Below are 15,034 nucleotides of genomic sequence, written 5' to 3' on the forward strand. Positions count from 1 at the left end.
TTATTTAAGGAAAATTTTTATTAGCTATGTAAGCACAGATATCTTTATGAATTGCTGATTCCATCTTTGGGGAATTCATTGTGGATATTTATATAAGCATGTATCATAATTCAATTCTCCCCATATTCCTCCCTTCCTCTGTTCCCTTTGGTCCCCTACCTCTCCTCTACTAATATCCTTTTATTTTCATGAGTTCTTATTTAAAAAAAAAATTTAGTTGTAGATGGACAAAATACCTTTATTTTATCTATCTATCTATCTACCTATTTATTTATGTGGTGCTGAGAATTAAACTCAGTGCCTCACACCTGCTAAGCAAGCTTTCTACTGCTGATCTACAACCTCAGCCAGAGATCTTATTTTTTATTCATTTTTTCCGTATGACTTCCACATATGAGGAAAATATTTGACTCTTGATTTTTTTAAAAGACTTTTTAAGATGCACACAATATCTTTACTTTATTTATTTGTTTTATGTGGTGCTGAAGATTGAACCCAGTGCCTCACATGTGTGAGGCAAGTGCTCTACCACTGAGCTATAACCCCAGCCACTTGACTTGATTTTTTGAGTCTGGCTTATTTCACTTAGACTGATGTTCTCCAGTCCCTTCCATTTTTCTGCAGATTACTTTATTTCTCTTCTATGTGGCTGGGTAAAGATCCATTGTGTATGTATACAGAATTATCTTTATCTATTTGTATGTTGAGAGATAACTAGTTTGGCTCAATATCTTGATTATTGTAAATTGCATTGCTATATACATTGAATGAATGTATCAATATGCTATTCTGATGGCAGTTCTTTTGGATAAATACTGGAGAGTAGAATAGCTGAGTTATATGATGGTTATATTCCTACTGTTTTGTAGGAATGTCCATAATGATTTCCACAGTGGTGTGTTAATTTGTAGTTGCCCCAGCAATATTTGTTCCTTTGTCCCCGCCTGCTTAGCAACATGTATATTATTATTATTATTATTATTATTATTATTATTAGTCATTCTAACTGGGGTAAGAAAAAAGCCCTCAGATTAGTTTTAATTTGCAATACCCTGAATGCTAGGAATGTTGAACATTTTTTCTATATGTTTGATATACATTTGTATTTTTATTCTTAATTTTCTGGTGACATCCATAGTGTTTTCTTCAATGGTTGTAGCAGCTTGAATCCCTAAAAAGGTAAAAGAGTTCATATTTTTCTGCCCCTCTATTTCATTTGTTATCTATTGTATTTTTGATAACAGTCATCATAACAAGTATATGGTGATATCACATTGTGATTTTGAGTTACATTTTCCTAAAGATTAATAATGTTCAGCATCATTTCTTATACATTTTTCTTTTTTCATTGAGACAATTTATTTAGATCATTTTACCATTTTAATCAAATTATTGTAATTATTTTTGATATTGATATCCATGATATATTAGATTGCAGTCCCTTAATACATGTATGGTTTATAAATACTTTATATCAATTCATATGATGACTTTATATTCTGTTGATTGTCTCCTTTGCTATGAAGAAAATTTTTTAGTTAAATTTAATCTTACAAAAAAAAGATTAGGGCTGGGGTTATGGTTCAGTGGTAGAGTGCTTGCCTCAAATGTGTGAGGCACAGGGTTCAATCCTCAGCACCACATAAAAAATAAATAAAAAGAATTAAAAAAAATTAATCTTACATTTCAATTTTTGTTTTTTATCATCTGAGCTCTTGATGAGTTATCAAAACAAATTATTCTGAAGAATAATACGAAGGAGTTTTTCCCCTACATTTTTTTCTTGGTTATTTTTCATTGCAGGTCACACTTTTAGGTCATTAATTCATGTTGATTTGATTGCTATGAATAATATCATTTCATTCTTTGCATATGGACATTCAATTTTACCAAATTTATTTAAAAACTTATCTTTGCTCCACTATATCCTCTTGAATGTCTTGTCAAAAACTAATTGAGTATGTATATTTATCTTTATTTCTGGACTCATTCTGTTCCATTGTTCTATGTGTCTGTTTTTATGCCCATTATATACTATTTCAAATTCTATAACTGTGTAATGTAGTTTGAAACCAAATAAAATAAAACCCCCAATTTCATTTTACTTTGTTTAAATTCTTTTGGCTATTTAGATTTTTTTGTAATTCACTATAAATTTTAGAGTTTTTTTTCTTTTTCTGTGAAAAATGCTATTGGAATTTTTGACAGAGATTGCACTGAATCTGCATTTGTGTACCTGTATGACTATGGGTAATATACTTCTAAACAATATTAATTATTTCTATACAAAAGCATGGATAATCACTACATTTATTTGCATCAGTTTGTTTATTCATTATTTTATAGTTTTTGGGGTAAAGATCTCTCACTTCTTTAAGTAAATTTATTACATAGGATTTTAAGATTATTCTATTTTAAAAAGTATTACCTCCTTAATTGTTTTTTTTAAGTTTTTTTTAGTTGTACCTGAACACAATACCTGTATTTTATTTTTATGTGGTGCTGAGGATCAAACTCAGTGCCTCATGCATGCCACGTGAGCACTCTACCACTGATACCCAGCCCAAGCCCAAAATCTTTTTTTTGGGGGGGAGTAGATAACTATTAGTGTTAATAAAACAATTGTTTTTTTCTATATTCACTCTTGTATTCTGCCACTTTAGTGAATTTATTTATTATTATTAATATTGTAATTTGTGTAAAAGTATGTGTATGTGTATACTCATGTGTGTGAAGTTTTTATCTTTTCAGCTCACCCTGTACATGAAGTGATTTTCTAGGACATAAATATGACTGATTCTCTCCTACTTAAAAAATGTCTGTGGTTATCTATGGTCTTAAAATGATACAATTATCCAGCCTCACCTTTTTTCTCTATTTCTGATATTTCCTATTTGGAGACTTTTTAAAAATTTTCTTAAATGCAAGTAATGTTAACATATACTTACATATACTGAAATAAACAGATCTGAAGTATATATTTTGATGAATTTCTAAAAATATGCTACCATATGCATTGATTCTGATTTCTATTATGTATTTATTTATTTATTTATTTATTCTTGGGCTCTATATGACTAAAGAGCAAGTCATTTTACATGAAATGAAAATGATAACGAATTCATCTATGAGTGTTTATAAGTATTCAACTACAAGTGCAAATGCATAAAGGAAGGATATATTTTAAGTTTTTAAGAAATTTTTATACTCTTTTCAAAATTGGTTGTGTAATTTTATATTCCCAACTGCAAAGTGTGAGAGATATATGAACTCCAAATCCTAACCAAAATTAAGTACTGTCAGAACTTTTGATTTCTGCCATTATAAAGAGTGTATGATAATATCACATTGTGATTTTAATTTACATTTTTCTAGTGATTAGTGAAGTTGAGCACCTTTTAATGAGCTTTGTGGTTACTCCTAAAATTCTTCTTTTAAATTATTTAAATCTCATACAAATTTTTACTGGATTTTTTGTCTTTGTATTGTTGAATTTTAAGAGTATGTACATTTGATTAAATATCCTGAATTTATGCTTTAACAATTCTAGTTGCATACTTATGAATGGTTCAGAGGTAAATCTGTGTGTGTGTGTGTGTGTGTGTGTGTCATATATTTTATATATATATATATATATATATATATCATATAAAATGTTCACTACAGTTTTATTTATATTATACTCGAACTGAAAAAGTGAGAACAGAAGTAGTGTGTAGGATGTGTTGTTTATGAGGAATAGGAAAGAAGATAGTAGTAAAAGAAAATCGTTATAAGAAGAGTGAAAAAGGAATTAAGAGAGGCTGACTGTTAGCAGGAGTAAAGAGATAATGAGTAACCAGGGAAATATATAGGTGAGAGGAAAAATATATATCAAATAAGAAAAAAAAGGAAAAATAAAGAAAAAAATTAAAAAAGTAAAAATAAAATACATAACAAAACTGTAATATAATATTCAGACATTCCAGTCCTCAATAAACTCATGCATAAAATATACTTGGTTTCAAAAGTGGTAGAGATGAGAGAGAGAGAGAGAGAGAGAGAGAGAGAGAGAGAGAGAGAGAGAAGGGGAGAGAGACAGAGAGAGAGAAAATGAATATCAGGATTTTGATGGAAAATTGAACAATTGCAGCTTCCCTTCTCAGCTAGTAGGTGGAGTTGTCTGGAGTTTGATGGTAGCTCCACCCTCAGAATGGAGAGGGTTTCTAGTGTGGGAGGTTTAGTACTGGAGGTAGAACTCCTGGAGGTGGGTATAGCAATTGTTGGCCTAATTTGGAAGACTGCACCACAGGACTCTCTTTTGTGTTTTACTCTTGAGATGTATGAATCTGATCTTAGTCCCTTATGTTGCTTACAGACTCCACAATTTCTGGTCTCAGATTTAGTCTTCAAATTTGATCCCCCCACCCTGTATTTTCAAATTTCTGGTCAGACACTTCTCTCCCAGGCAGTTCTGAGGGTTGAGCACAACTGTCAAGATGAATTGTTTGGTATTGGGTGGATCAAGACCAGGAACTGAGAACTGTAGCTCAGTTGCATACCCGTGAGTAATGGGCCATTTTGGGGGCTAGGAAAGGGTTGGTAGACTGGGTATTTGGGAGCTGAAAGTCCTGTTGGGTGTCTGGTTGATGCTGGACCTGATGGAACCTGGGGATTGGTGTATGCTGAACTGGTGAGGGAGTTGTGGACCCAGTACATTTCCATGTGCATGAGGACTTGTGGAGCTGGGGAAAGCTCACCTTTATCCAGCCTCTTTAACCTATGATCCACTTGATGAAATGCTCCCAGTTTCTGCCTTTTCACTGGATTCCTAGGCTCTGACAGTCCCACACAGACCTAGGTGCAAACTCACAGATCAGGGTTTCAGTTTCTGTAGGCTCTTGCATGCTGCAATACCAAGATGGCTCCTGAATGGTGAAAGATAAATAAATTCTGGTGGTGAAGTTCCTCCTTTTTTAAAATTTCTGACTAAATAGTCAAAAATTTTGTTGCTTAGCTAAGGCCGACTGCCCTCGAGTCTCAGGACTTTTCATTCTAGGACTCAGGGTGACATGGTATTCTCACTGTTTGAGTTATGGGTAGCCAAGCTAAGAGAAATGCTGTATAGCACTATTTTGCCATTTTGAATCTCTCCTTATATAAGGTTCTATGTAATCATTACGTAACAAATTTTCTAATTTTTGTTATAATTAATTTCTTTATTTTGTTCTATTACAGTCTTCCTTTGTAAATAAGTGATTTGTAAATCACTTTGTAAATAGTAGTGAGTTTGATTACTTGCTTATTATTTTCAATTTGCCTATTATAAATTTTTGCTTTGAGGATGCATTGAAGCTCATGAAAATTTATTTATAACATGGTATTTAAAAAATTTAGTTGGTTATGAACCTTTATTTATTTACTTTTTATTCACATGCATTGCTGAGAACTGAACCAGTGCCTCATACATTCTGGGCAAGTGCTCTTCCACTAAGCCACAGCCCCAGTGCATATAACATGGTACCTTCAAACGACAGCAACCTGGTCTGGGGTTGTAGCATAGTGGTAGAGTGGTGGCCTAGCACATGTGAGGGACTGGGTTTGATCCTCAGTACCTTTTAAAAATAAATAAAATAAATACTTAAGGTAGGTGAAGTGAGTTGGGGAAATTGATCTAAAGTGCTATTGAAGAAGTTGTAACGGTATTAACACTGGAAGTTTTTAATCAATTAATTCAAGTATTATTTCTACCATTCAAATAACAATGAAAAGAATAAAGTATACAAAATTCTGATTTATAAGACCATCAAAAAAGTGAGATCTCATGAAAACCATGTGAATGGAATATAAAAGTTTGGCAGGTCCCTCTAAAGAGAGACAGGGCATATAAGGTACTTCATCTTTTAGCAGGCCTGGGTAGATTTGGTACCCTAATAATAGATATAAATAAATCAGTTAAAATCATAATGCTTAAATGATGAATTGTGTTACGTGACCATTTAAAATAATTGGGACCATCAGGTATAAAAATGTTTGTAGTTGGCCTGGGATTGTAGATCATTGGCAGAGTTCTTGCCTCACATGTATAAAGTACTGGGTTCAATCCTCAGCATGACATATTAAAAAATAATAAAACAAAGATATTGTGTCCATCTACAACTAAAAAAATAAATATCTGTAGTCACATTGAAGATCTTTTCTATAGGCACCTATCATGAAAATTGAGACATAATAATATCCTCCAATTACAGTTTGTAAATGGTTCTTACCCCGTGGCTTTGCTGCGTGGAGGCAGTGCTCCAGGGATGGGAGGCCAATTTGGCCTACACCTCATCAGAGCCATAAAGATCTGCATCTGGAGCATCCTGAAAGTGCAATGGTATGTATGGTAAAAGGAACCTACAAAAGAAGCTGTCCTGAGCAACATACATCAAGTAGCAAGAAATCCTCTATATTCTTCAATTTCCTTGAACAATAATTCATATAGTCTGTCAAAATATCTAGCCTTATTATAAAATTGCCATTTGGTCACAACATTTATTCTCTTCTGAACAGGTTTTCTCATTCCTTTCAGAATGGAAAAGCTGAGAATTACCCAAATTTTCAGCTGCAAACATTTTGCTGAAAATGGCAGGATATTATTTTTCTTTATGAATGAATACTCCATTTCATAGATGTACCACATTTTCTTTTTCCATTAATCTTTTGATGGGCACCTAGACTTATAATCCAGCTTTCCCATTTTGCAAGGAATACACAAATCAAGACCATACCCTGTGATGAATAATATTGCAAAGCTAATGTAGTGATGAGAACAATAGATTTTATTAAAATAATCCAGCCAGTGAACAAGCAAAAATTACATAAAACTGAAACAATCAATGGAAATTAAACCTCAGTGGAAGAGCATTGTATCCAGATATTCTGCAATATATTTCTGTGGATACCTAGTAAGGACCAAAATTATAAAACACACAAGACAAAGGAAAGTCTGCACAATACATTGGAGGAAGAGCAAGAGACCAAAATGCTGAGACCAGCCTGATGTCAGATTAAGAAAAAAAAATTAAAAGAAGCCATTATAAATGTGATGAAAAAAAACAAAAAATGCATTAGGAAAATTTTATATGATAATGGAAATAATAAAGGAAAATACATGGATTACAAAAATGAACCAAAACTGTGATGATCTTAAATTTAAAATATTCACATGCCACAGAAAACAATTAAGTGTGTAAAGATAGAGCATATAGAATGGGAGAAAATCTTTGCCAGGTACTCCTCTGACAGGAGATTAATAGCTATAATATAATATAATATAAGATAATATAATATAATCAACATAATCCAATATAATAACACAATCAATAAATAGTCAAAATAACTAAATAGTTATTTCACAAAATATGGAATGCAAATAACTACTGCAAATAGTGAGATGTTGAGAAAAAGGTTCACTTATACATTGATGGTGGAACTGTAAATTAGTTGCTATCATACTTAACGAGCTTGTTTATAATCATAGTGATCAAAAATAAAAATATATAATAAACAATGAAAAGCAATAAACAAGTAATCCAAACGTATTACTAGAATAAACAATTTAACCATAATTGAAGACTATATTTGGAGAAAGAAAGAAAGTACAACCAAATTAGAAAAAAAAATGCAACATATGTGTCCTAAAACCTTCCTCATTGATATTTGCCTTGAATAGATTAAAATCAAAATGTTTAACACTATTGCTTACAAGATACAAACTTCATTACAGATATACAGGAGTGGAATAGCTGGATCAAACAGTAATTTCTTTTCAAGTCTTTTGAAGACTCTCCATATTGAATTCAAAGTGAAAGTTTTAATAATTTGAAATCCCACTAACATTGTATAAGTGTCCCTTTCTTCTTGCATACTCTCCAGTATTCATTATTATTTATATTCTAAATAATCACTATTTTAACTTGGGTAAGATAAAAATCTCAGTGTAGTTTTTATTTGAGTTTCCTTGATTGATAGAGTTGAACATTTTTTCCTATATTTTTGGCCATTTCCATTTATTCTTTTGAAAAAAATGTCTCTTTACTGCTCAACTTCTAGCCTTCCAATGTTTACAATAGCACAATTTACAATAACCAAAATATGGTACTAGCCTACTTTGTCTATCAATTGGTGAACAGAGAAAGAAAATGTGTTACATATACAAATGGAGTTCTACTCAGCCATAAAGAAGAATCAAATTATGTCATTTTCAGGCCAATGGTTGGAATTAGAGAATGTCATGCCAAGTGAAATGGAGTTCTACTCAGCCGTACTCAAGATCTGAAAGTTTTCTCTCATATACAGAAACTGGAGGAAAAAATTGGAATAAAAAGAGGACTGAAAAACATATAAGAAGATCATTAAGGGACAAGTAGATCAAAGAGGTAGGAGGCATGAAAAGAAAGGAGAACTGGGGAAATAAATTGACCAAATTATCCTATATGCATGCATGAATGTACGACAATGAATTCTACTTTTCATGTTTAATTTTAATACACCAATGAAAAAATTATACATGTAAATAAATAGAAGGAAGACCAGAAGAATAGAGGTAAGGAAATGGTGGCATGGAAGATAGAAGTGATATGGGAAGTACTGAGGAATTAATTGGAGCAAATTATGTTATGTGTATATGTAAACATGTCACGATAAACCCTACTATTTTGCATAATTATAATGTACTGATTAAATATTAAAAAAGAAACTCATTTTAACTCTAATGGCACACATAGACTTTCTTTTTTTTTTTGAGAGAGAGAGAGAGAATTTTTTAATATTTATTTTTTAGTTTCACACATAGACTTTCAATGCAGTAATAAATGAGATATCCCATGAAAATATAAGCCAAAAAAGCCATATTTATGTTAGATAAAATAAATATTAAACCAAAGCAGAAGAAGAAAACTTAAGTCATTACATAACAGCAAGGTATTCAATTCAGTAACAGAAATGAACAATTCCAAATATACATTCACCAATTATCAGAGTGTATGTGTGTGTGTGTGTGTGTGTGTATATATATATATATATATATATATATATATATATATATATATATATCATATTATAAAATACAAAGGAGAGATGCACTCCAATAAAATATTAGTGGGAGCCTTTATGTCCACATTCTCAGCCATGGAGATCATCCAGGAAATAAAACATCAACAAAAAAATAAAGTTAAAATATGTTCTGGATCAAATGGACTTAACAGAAGTTTATATGAAATGTCCAATCCAACAGATGCAGAATACACATTATTCCCAATCATACATAGTATATTCTCCACAATAGACCATACAACAGGTAACAAAACAAGTCTTATCGGGCTGGGGATGTGGCTCAAGCGGTAGCGCGCTCGCCTAGCATGCGTGCGGCCCAGGTTCGATCCTCCGCACCACATACCAACAAAGATGTTGTGTCCGCCAAGAACTAAAAAATAAATATTAAAAATTCTCTCTCTCTCTCTCTCCTCTCTCTCACTCAAAAAAAAAAAAAAACAAGTCTTATCACAGCATTGTTATATTATTTTTTGTTTGTAATTTTTGTTTGCTTGTTTTAGTGGATATTAAAATCAGAAATGCTTTATCACTGAGCTAAATTCCCAGTTCTTTCTATTTATTTATTTTTATTTTAAGGCAGAGTCTAAGTTTCTGGGCCTGGACTGGAACTTGAAATCATTCTGTCTCATGTTCCCAAATTACTTGGAATCCAAGAGTGTCCCCCTGTGCCTGACATATAAATAGTCTCAAAAAATTAAATACTTAAATAACATTGAGTATATTTTATAACCACACAATAAAAACTACAAATCAATAAGAAAAGAAAGTTGGAAAACATGGAAGTTAAACAACTAACCAATGAACAACAAATTGATCTAGGAAGAAATCAAGAAAGAAATTTTTAATGTTTCTGGAAACAACATATAAAATTCTATAAAATATGGCAAGAACAATATTAAGAGGGTCATTTATAGCAATATAGGCCCACATCAAAAAACAGAAAGATCTCAAATTATTAAATTCTGCTGCATCTCATGGAATTGAACAAGAACAAATAAACCCTACTTTATAAGAAGTAAATAAATACTAATGATCAGAGTAGAAATAAATAAAATGGTCAATACAAGCTGAAAAATAAAGACCTATTTAAAAATATATTTAAAAATGGAAAAACCCATAGTTACATCTATCACAAAAAAAAAGAAAGGAGAGAAGACTTGAGTGAATTCATAGATAAAAAGGAAGGTATTATAACTAACATCACAGAAACATAAATATCATGATATTATTATGTAAAATAAGGCCAACAGACTTGATAACCTTGACAAAATTACAAAATTCCCAGACACATACACATTAGTCAAGACTGAATAATGAAGAAATAGAAAACATAAGCCGATTCATATGAAGTAACTTGATTGAATCAAGAATAAAATGTCTCCTATTGAAGAAAAGCACAGGACCACATGGCTTCATTGTTGATTGATATCAAATATTTAAATAAGAGTTAACAATTCTGTCTTCAATCATTTAAAAAAATAAAAGGGGAATGAGGTCTTGCAAACATATTCCTTAAGGGCAGCATTACCCTCATCAAAACTAATAAAGGTCACAATAAATATGAAAACTATACAGCATGGTGGAGGGGGAGCAAAGATGGAATTGAAGAAGACTGAATTTTCAAGATTTCTGCAATTCAGAGTTGAAGCAGCAGGAATACTACTTCTCAGTGAGGCAGATGACTGAGGAAATTTACTGAAATTCAATAATGGGTTGAAGGCCCAGAAAGATCCAGAAATTCTGGTGTTTTAAACCAAGGATAAAAGATTATCCATAGGCAGGGAGTCACAGCAGCCTTGGAGGCCATGGCAGCTGAACCCATGGCTCTGTCAGAGAGCGCTCCTGTTGTCCTGGAGGCTCTGCAGGGAGCCTCCACAACCACTGTCCCGACCCCTGATCCTGTTATGGGCAGCCTCACAGCAGCATTTCATCAGCCCTAGGCCCAGGTGCTGCCTGCAAGAGCTGATTCCGCTTTCCATTGATCCCTGCATAGCTGCAGCAAGATCCTACCCAACAGCTGGTGCTCAATATGTACATGGTCAAGATTGGAAAATCATACCAAAATTCTATTGTTGTCCAATTGAAGGGTGCCCTAGAGGTCTCGGAAGATCATTTTCTCAGTTTTCTCTCATAAAAGAGCACTTTTTGAAAATGCATGCTGAGAAGCAGCATAAATGCAATGAGTGCAGCAGTGCCTATTGTACAAAGTGAAACTTGATAAGGCAAACAGAGGAATGTTGCAAGACATTCCAGTGCACATGCCACTGTCCCTACCCAGCAGAACAACATTACAGTCTCACATTTGGTATGAGATCCCTGCAGAACATAGAGATCCACTTATTAAAAGCAAATGGAAACTACCAACAAAACCAGAAGTTATCTATTAAGACCATTGAACCAGTGAGCACCCAACCAACCCCTCAATCAAATGCTCAAGAACTAGAAACTTCAGATATAAAATTAATAACCTCTTTTGTAGATTCATGCAGCTTTAATGCCATATAGTAGAGTGTCACAACACCTCTGAGATATCCTAAGAAATGGTTCTACCAAAGACCAAAGTGGTTCTGGTTAAACTTCCAGTCACATATTTCTTTCCTGTGCCTGTCTTTTGCCTACCTCTGACTCTTTGCCTGAGCCTGCGGCAGTTCGGTTAGAATTAGGACTCCACCGCAGGTCCTTGGTACTTGAATCCCTTAACAGTAGGAACCCTAAGCCTTTGCCTAGAGTCAGAGGCTTGCTGTCTTAAAGAGAGCACACCTCTTTAAAATTATAAATCCTGTTGTTGAGCCAGTAAGTACCAGCATTCAAATGAACTTTGTTAAAATCAGTATAATGTTTTATAAGTGAATACATATCAAAAGAATGGTATTTCTTCAATCAATATACAGATGGATCTGTCCTATGCATCATAAAACCTCATACCTTCTTGCACAGTGGTTTGGCCTTGACTCCTCCATGTCATTTTGTTCTCAGCCTTATCTGTCACTTGATTCTCAAGAATCCCTTTTCATTAGTATTTATACCCAGATGCTTCTGAACATTTCTATGGTAACTTTATCTATAGCTGCTCAGAGTGATGTGTTTATGGACCCTTGTTATCAGCCTGGTGGGATCTCCAGAGAAACCCAGACCAGTTGGATGCAAACTCCTGCAGAAGGCCAAATACAGAGGGGAAAAGCTAGAATGTACAGAGACATTTTTGAGAGTGTACTTTCATCTCACAGTGTTCCTGCAGAGAATTTTATAAGCAGCAGCTTAGTAGCAGAGACAGTTACTCATAGTTTGTTAACTCAGAATGACCCTAAGACTTTAAATCAACATATTGAGAAATCTGCTCCAATTTGGGGCTTCAATGCACAGAATAGTGTGCTTCCTTCACATAACATGACAGATAATCAGACCCAAGCCATAGAATTATTAAGTGATTTAGAAAATATCTTCTAAAGTAATCTGCCTCATCAGACATTGGATAATTGTGGTTTTTGTCTGATGCAAACGGTGGGCCTGACACTCAGATGCCATCTGGCCAAATCCAGAATCCTGAAATAGATTTTGATATTGAAGAATTCTTCCCAGCTTCAAATATCCAGACTAAAACTGAACATAGTGAATTTAGCACTGGGAACACTGAGCCAGTCTTGGAATCACTGGACATAGAGATTCATACTCACTTCTTAATTTCAGACTCATCTGCCCAGCCCTATGGTTGCAGGGCAAATTCTCACTTCCTAGGCCTTGAGATATTTGACACACAAATGCAGACAGACTTAAACTTTTTAGACAATAGTGCTCATCTGCCCCTTGGCAGCATCCTGAAACACCCCAGCTTTTCCATGGGCAATAATTCATCTGACACAGAGACCCAGATTGAAGGACTCTCCTCTGCTCCAAACCTATCTGCTCTGGAGGTTCATTAAATAGTACAGAAACATAGAACAAGTGTTCAAGTTTTGAAACCCTGGATAGCTGGTTCTTCACCAGCAATAAAACTCAGACAGCAATGGATGACTTTCTTCTGGCCAACTTCTCCTGGAACATGATGAAGTCTCTGTTCAGCTCTGCAGAAATTCAGATGTGTCCTGACCTGCACGCAGTCTCCAACTCTAAACATAAAGTCCACATAAGATGGTGCTTACCATTTCCTTCCAGATGTAGAAAATTGTGAAAAGGGACAACAGTAGTAACTTTGTTGAATGTAACTGATAATGCAGTTTCTTAGATTCTTTGTGGATTCATTGCCTTTTGTACATATAAACATGAATTTGTATATAAATGTATTATAAAGTATAAGATGTTGATCCAAAAAAATAAATTGGGCGTGTGTAACAGTGGTCCACTTTATGCTTTGACTATAACACTTGCTGCTCTACCATTGCAACTTATTTTTTAAAAATGGACAAGTTTCTTTTTTTTTTTTGGTTGTTCAAAACATTACATAGTTCTTGATATATCATATTTCACACTTTGATTCAAGTGTGTTATGAACTCCCATTTTTACCCCGTATACAGATTGCAGATTGCCAAAAAACAAAGTCAAACGTTTTCTCTGATATATGGAAGCTAGTCAAAAATAAGGGGGGAAAGGGAAAAAAGAAGAAAAGGAAAGGGGGAAATCTCATTAAATTAGAAGAAAAATCAGTGGAGTAGAGGAAGAGGATTGAGGAGAAGGGAGGAGGGACAGGATAAGGGAAGAATGGTGGGATGCATATGACCTACCTTTTCTATGTACGTATGTAAATGTACCATAGTGAATCTCACCATTATGTATATCTATGAGGCACTAGTTAAAAAGGAAAGAACTCAGTAACAGAAAGATCACTACAATAGAGGAAAGGGAGCAGGGGATGGAGGAGAGAAGGAAAAGGGAAGTATTGGGGACTGAATTAGAGCAATTATATTCCATGCTTTTATAATTATGTCAAATGAGTTCTAATGTTATGCAAAATTAAAATGAATTAATATACATTTAAAAAAATGGACAAGTTTCTTTCTCTTACTCTCTCCCTGCTTCTTCCTAAACTCTCCCCCTCTCTAATCTTAGGGGAAATAGGATTATCTTTTTTTCCTTATCCTAGACAGAGTTATCTGTCCCTGAGTACACACCCACTATAGAATTGATGGTACCAGAAGATCTCAGAACCAAATATCTCCCAAATTAACAAGTGAATTACAACTCCAGACAGAGAACACATGGAATGTAGCCTTTGAGTCACTCTTTGAAAGCCCTTATTCCTACTGATGGACAGTATCTCAGCCTTTGGGATAGTAATCTCCCTTGTTTCTCCTTTGCTAGAAAAGCATTAAACCTTCATTTTTCTTTTTCTCAAAACCATATCCTTGTTATTAGATTGGCATTAGGGACAAGGACTGAGCTTTTGGAGACAAATTTGGCACCTCAGATAGGACCAAGAGTGGCCCCCACTCCAGTTTTCTTGGGCTGGCCTGGCTTTCCAAGGAGCCCCACTTCCCACTTCTATGCTGAGGATTCATGATGCTGGTGAACTTGTTGAGAGCCAACTGCAGGAGAGTTAGGGGAGCAGTGAATTTGCCTTGAGTGGCATCAGAGAAGCTATTTCTGTGAGTAAAGGGAGTAACTGAGTAACCATTCCAGCAGGTGCTAATACTCCTTTTGCTTTGGAGAATATAGTCACCAAGTCAGTTGGGGTGGCAATACCAGGTCACAGAAGAGGGGAGTAACAAAAAAGAAAAGAGAGAAAAACACTGAAGACAGATATTTCATGGACACACCTGTAAAACAGAAAGGCAATCTAAATTTACACACAAGCTACTGTATGAAAAGTGCCCTATGTTTCTCAACTTGTGAACAGATAACTAAGGTAGGGAGACAACTTGTGGTGCTCCTTCATGAACATGCTGCTGCAGGAATTCTGGAGATCACAATAAATATTTGACATTGCCTTATCAATACATATCTGTAGCCCATGGTGCTCCT

The 15,034-nt window shown here is 34.1% G+C and overlaps 1 protein-coding gene and 1 pseudogene across 2 annotated transcripts in view; both read left to right on the top strand.

Moving 5' to 3' along the window:
• LOC308639592 (transmembrane protein 182-like) overlaps positions 1 to 15,034 on the top strand; it is a 569,067-nt gene that overhangs the window by 390,557 nt on the left and 163,476 nt on the right. The gene's annotated exons all lie outside the window — the stretch shown is intronic.
• LOC308638944 (ATM interactor-like) lies at positions 12,037 to 13,246 on the top strand (annotated as a pseudogene). The gene has a single exon. The product of its transcript is annotated as an ATM interactor-like (transcript).

Source organism: Spermophilus citellus (assembly GCF_964194105.1).
Source record: "Spermophilus citellus genome assembly, chromosome: X".
NCBI lineage: Eukaryota > Metazoa > Chordata > Mammalia > Rodentia > Sciuridae > Spermophilus > Spermophilus citellus.